The following is a 6489-nucleotide window of genomic DNA, read 5'->3' on the forward strand; positions in this document are numbered from 1 at the left end:
GTTATAGGGGATAATGGGGGTTTATAGGGGTCTCTATGGGGGTTAATGGGGGTCTATGGGGGTTAATAGGGGTTTATATGGGGTCTATGGGAGTTTATAGGGGTCTCTATGGGGGTTAATGGGGGTCTATGGGGGTTTATAGGGCTTTTCTATGGGGCCTATAGGGGTTTATAGGGGTTCTATGGGGTCCTATAGGGGTTAATGGGGGTCTATGGGGGTTAATGGGGGTCTATGGGGGTTTATAGGGGTCTCTATGGGGGTCTATGGGGGGTTATAGGGGTTAATAGGGATTTATAGGGGTCTCTATGGGGGTTAATGGGGGTCTATGGGGGTTTATAGGGGTTTCTATGGGGCCTATAGGGGTTTATAGGGGTCTCTATGGGGGTTATAGGGGTCTCTATGGGGGTTTATAGGGGTCTATGGGGGTCTATGGGGGTTAATAGGGGTCTATGGGGGTTTATAGGGGTCTCTATGGGGCCTATAGGGGTTAATGGGGGTTTATAGGGGTTTCTATGGGGTCTATGGGGGTTAATGGGGGTCTATGGGGGTTTATAGGGGTTTCTATGGGGGGTTATAGGGGTCTCTATGGGGGTTTATAGGGGTTAATGGGGGTCTATAGGGGTTTATAGGGTTTTGTATGGGGGTTTATAGGGGTCTCTTTGGGGGTTATAGGGGTCTCTATGGGGGTTATAGGGGTCTCTATGGGGGTTATAGGGGTCTCTATGGGGGGTTATAGGGGTCTCTATGGGGGGTTATAGGGGTCTCTATGGGGGGTTATAGGGGTCTCTATGGGGGCTATAGGGGTCTCTATGGGGGTTTATGGGGGTTTATGGGGGTTAATGGGGGTCTATGGGGGTTTATAGGGGTCTCTATGGGGGTCTATGGGGGTTTATAGGGGTCTATGGGGGGTTATAGGGGTCTCTATGGGGGTTTATAGAGGTTAATGGGGGTTTATAGGGGTTTCTATGGGGTCTATAGGGGTTAATGGGGGGTTATAGGGGTCTCTATGGGGTTTAATGGGGGTCTATGGGGGTTATAGGGGTCTCTATGGGGCCTATAGGGGCCTATGGGGGTTAATGGGGGATTATAGGGGTCTCTATGGGGGTTAATGGGGGGTTATTGGGGTCTCTATGGGTCTCTATGGGGGTTTATGGGGGTTTATAGGGGTTTCTATGGGGTCTATAGGGGTTTATAGGGGTTTCTATGGGTATTTATAGGGGTTAATGGGGGTCTATGGGGGTTTCTATGGGGGTTAATGGGGGTCTATGGGGGTTTATAGGGGTTCTATGGGGTCCTATAGGGGTTAATAGGGGGTCTGTAGGATTTTATGGGGGTTAATAGGGGTTCTATAGCAGTTAATAGGGGTCTATGGGGGTTAATGGGGGTCTATGGGGGTTAATAGGGGTTTATATGGGGTCTATGGGGGTTTATAGGGGTTTCTATGGAGGTTTATAGGGGTTCTATGGGGGTTAATGGGGGTCTATGGGGGTTTATAGGGGTTAATGGGGGTTTATAGGGGTCTCTATGGGGGTTAATGGGGGGTTATAGGGGTTTCTATGGGGCCTATAGGGGCCTATGGGAGTTAATAGGGGTTTATATGGGGTCTATGGGGGTTTATAGGGGTCTCTATGGGGTCTGTGGGGGTTTATAGGGGTTAATGGGGGTCTATGGGGGTTTATAGGGGTCTCTTTGGGGGTTTATAGGGGTCTATAGGGGTTAATGGGGGTCTATGTGGGTTTATAGGGGTTAATGGGGGTTTATAGGGGTTTCTATGGGGGTCTATGGGGGGTTATAGGGGTCTCTATGGGGGTTTATAGGGGTTAATGGGGGGTTATAGGGGTTCCTATGGGGCCTATAGGGGATAATGGGGGGTTATAGGGGTCTCTATGGGGGTTAATGGGAGTCTATGGGGGTTTATAGGGGTTAATGGGGGTTTATAGGGGTTTCTATGGGGCCTATAGGGGCCTATGGGAGTTAATAGGGGTTTATATGGGGTCAATGGGGGTTTATAGGGGTTTCTATAGGGTTTTATAGGGGTTAATGGGGGTCTATGGGGGGTTATAGGGGTCTCTATGGGGGTTTATAGGGGTCTATGGGGGTTTATAGAGGTTAATGGGGGTCTATGGGGGTTCATAGGGGTTTATATGGGGTCTATGGGGGTTTATAGGGGTTTCTATGGAGGTTTATAGGGGTTCTATGGGGGTTAATGGGGGTCTATGGGGGTTTATAGGGGTTAATGGGGGTTTATAGGGGTCTCTATGGGGGTTAATGGGGGGTTATAGGGGTTTCTATGGGGCCTATAGGGGCCTATGGGAGTTAATAGGGGTTTATATGGGGTCTATGGGGGTTTATAGGGGTCTCTATGGGGTCTGTGGGGGTTTATAGGGGTTAATGGGGGTCTATGGGGGTTTATAGGGGTCTCTTTGGGGGTTTATAGGGGTCTATAGGGGTTAATGGGGGTCTATGTGGGTTTATAGGGGTTAATGGGGGTTTATAGGGGTTTCTATGGGGGTCTATGGGGGGTTATAGGGGTCTCTATGGGGGTTTATAGGGGTTAATGGGGGGTTATAGGGGTTCCTATGGGGCCTATAGGGGATAATGGGGGGTTATAGGGGTTAATGGGGGTCTATGGGGGTTATAGGGGTTTCTATGGGGCCTATGGGGGTTAATGGGGGTTAATGGCGGTTTATAGGGGTTTCTATGGGTTCTATGGGGGTTTATAGGGGTTAATGGGGGTTTGTATGGGGGTTTATAGGGGTTTATAGGGGTCTCTATGGGGGTTAATGGGGGTCTATGGGGGTTTATAGGGGTTAATGGGGGCCTATGGGGGGTTAATGGGGGTTTATAGGGGTCTATGGGGGTGTCTATGGGGGTTTATAGGGGTTTCTATGGGGTATATGGGGGTTAATAGGGCTTTCTATGGGGCCTATAGGGGCCTATGGGAGTTAATGGGGGTTTATAGGGGTCTCTATGGGGGTTAATAGACCCATAGACACCCCATATTCCCCCATAGACACCCCATAGAGCCCCATAGACACCCCAAAAACCTACATATAGCCCCATAGACACCCCATATCACCCCTATATCTCCCTCTATAACCCCATATCCCCCCCACAGACCCCATATATCCCTCCATATAACCCATACAACCCCATATAAACACATATAGCCCCATAGACACCCCATATCCCCCCATAGGGCCCCATAGACACCCCATATCCCCCCATAGACACCCCATAGAGCCCCACAGAACCCCATAGAGCCCAATAGAGCCCCATAGACACCCCATATCCCCCCTATATCTCCCCCTATAACCCCATATCCCCCCCACAGACCCCGTATATCCCTCCATATAACCCATACAACCCCATATTAACACATATAACCCCATAGACACCCCATATCCCCCCATAGGGCCCCATAGACACCCCATATCCCCCATAGACACCCCATAGAGCCCTACAGAACCCCATAGACACCCCATAGAGCCCCATAGACACCCCATATTCCCCCATAGACACCCCATAGAGCCCCATAGGGACCCCATAGAGCCCCATAGGGACCCCATAGAGCCCAATAGAGCCCCATAGACACCCCATATCACCCCTTAGACACCCCAAAAACCTACATATAGCCCCATAGACACCCCATATCACCCCTTAGACACCCCAAAAACCTACATATAGCCCCATAGACACCCCATATCACCCCTATATCTCCCCCTATAACCCCATATCCCCCCCACAGACCCCGTATATCCCTCCATATAACCCATACAACCCCATATAAACACATATAACCCCATAGACACCCCATATCCCCCCATAGGGCCCCATAGACACCCCATATCCCCCCATAGACACCCCATAGAGCCCCACAGAACCCCATAGACACCCCATAGAGCCCCATAGACACCCCATATTCCCCCATAGACACCCCATAGAGCCCCATAGGGACCCCATAGAGCCCCATAGGGACCCCATAGAGCCCAATAGAGCCCCATAGACACCCCATAGAGCCCCATAGGGACCCCATAGAGCCCAATAGAGCCCCATAGACACCCCATATCACCCCTTAGACACCCCAAAAACCTACATATAGCCCCATAGACACCCCATATCCCCCCATATCTCCCCCTATAACCCCATATCCCCCCCACAGACCCCATATATCCCTCCATATAACCCATACAACCCCATATAAACACATATAACCCCATAGACACCCCATATCCCCCCATGGGGTCTTATAGGTTCTTACGGGGTCTTATAGGTTCTTACGGGGTCTTACAGGTTCCTATGGAGTCTTATAGGTTCTTATGGGGTCTTATAGGTTCTTATGGGGTCTTATAGGTTCTTATGGGGTCTTATAGGTTCTTATGGGGTCTTACAGGTTCTTATGGGGTCTTACAGGTTCTTATGGGGTCTTACAGGTTCTTATGGGGTCTTTATAGGTTCTTATGGGGTCTTATAGGTTCCTATGGGGTCTTATAGGTTCCTATGGGGTCTTATGGGTTCCTATGGGGTCTTATAGGTTCTTATGGGGTCTTACAGGTTCTTATGGGGTCTTACGGGTTCCTATGGGGTCTTATAGGTTCCTATGGGGTCTTATAGGTTCTTATGGGGTCTTATAGGTTCTTATGGGGTCTTATAGGTTCCTATGGGGTCCTTATGGGTTCTTATGGGGTCTTATAGGTTCTTATGGGGTCTTATAGGTTCCTACGGGGTCTTATAGGTTTCTTATGGGGTCTTATAGGTTCTTATGGGGTCCTTATAGGTTCTTAAGGGGTCTTATAGGTTCTTATGGGGTCTTACAGGTTCTTATGGGGTCTTACAGGTTCTTATGGGGTCTTACGGGTTCCGATGGGGTCTTACGGGTTCCTATGGGGTCTTACGGGTTCCTATGGGGTCTTACGGGTTCTTATGGGGTCTTACGGGTTCTTACGGGGTCTTATAGGTTCTTACGGGGTCTTATGGGTTCCTATGGGGTCTTATAGGTTCTTATGGGGTCTTACGGGTTCTTATGGGGTCTTACGGGTTCTTATGGGGTCTTATAGGTTCTTATGGGGTCTTATAGGTTCTTATGGGGTCTTATGGGTTCCTATGGGGTCTTATGGGTTCCTATGGGTCCTTATGGGTTCCTATGGGTCCTTATGGGTTCCTATGGGGTCTTATGGGTTCCTATGGGGTCTTATGGGTTCCTATGGGGTCTTATGGGTTCCTATGGGGTCTTATGGGTTCTTATGGGGTCTTATGGGTTCCTATGGGGTCTTATGGGTTCCGATGGGGTCTTACGGGTTCCGATGGGGTCTTACGGGTTCTTATGGGGTCTTACAGGTTCTTATGGGGTCTTACAGGTTCTTATGGGGTCTTATAGGTTCTTATGGGGTCTTATAGGTTCTTATGGGGTCTTATAGGTTCTTCTGGGGTCTTACAGGTTCTTGTGGGGTCTTATAGGTTCTTATGGGGTCTTATAGGTTCTTATGGGGTCTTATAGGTTCTTATGGGGTCTTATAGGTTTCTTATGGGGTCTTATAGGTTCTTATGGGGTCTTACAGGTTCTTATGGGGTCTTATGGGTTCCTATGGGGTCTTATAGGTTCTTCTGGGGTCTTATAGGTTCTTGTGGGGTCTTATAGGTTTTTGTGCGGTCTTATAGGTTCTTGTGGGGTCTTATAGGTTCTTATGGGGTCTTATAGGTTCTTATGGGGTCTTATAGGTTCCTATGGGGTCTTATAGGTTCTTATGGGGTCTTACGGGTTCCGATGGGGTCTTACGGGTTCCTATGGGGTCTTATGGGTTCCTATGTTTCTTGTAGTGCCCTTTTGGGCCTAGCCATCCATCTTGATGTTCCCTGCAGTTTTCTCTTCAGCGTTGCCCTCCATCTTGATGTTCCTTGCAGTTCTGTTGGGCCTTGTCCTCATCTTGATGTTCTGCGTGATGTTCACTTTGGCCTTGCCCTAATCCATCTAGGGTTAGGGTTAGGGTTAGGGTTAGGGTTAGGGTTAGGGTTAGGGTTAGGGTTAGGGTTAGGGTTAGGGTTAGCGTTAGGGTTAGGGTTAGGGTTAGGGTTAGGGTTAGGGTAGGGTTAGGGTTAGGGTTAGCGTTAGGGTTAGGGTTAGGGTTAGGGTTAGGGTTATGGTTAGGGTTTTCTTTCTTGGTTTTTTTCGGCTCTAACCCTGTTTTTCTTGGTTTCCTTCCGTTCTAACCCTGTTTTTCTTGGTTTACTTCCGCTCTAATCCGGCTTTTCTTCGTTTTTTTCGGCTCTAACCCTGTTTTTCTTGGTTTTCTTCGGCTCTAACCCCGTTTTTCTTGGTTTTCTTCCGTTCTAACCCGGCTTTTCTTGGTTTTCTTCCGCTCTAACCCTGCTTTTCTTGGTTTTCTTCCGGTGTAACCCTGTTTTCCTTGGTTTTCTTCCGTTCTAACCCGGCTTTTCTTGATTTTCACCCTTTCTAACCCTGTTTTTCTTGGTTTTCTTCCGGTCTAACCC

The sequence above is a fragment of the Coturnix japonica genome, unplaced genomic scaffold, assembly GCF_054131305.1.
Source record: "Coturnix japonica strain WE unplaced genomic scaffold, WE-NBRP24 Scf043, whole genome shotgun sequence".
In the NCBI taxonomy this organism is placed as follows: domain Eukaryota; kingdom Metazoa; phylum Chordata; class Aves; order Galliformes; family Phasianidae; genus Coturnix; species Coturnix japonica.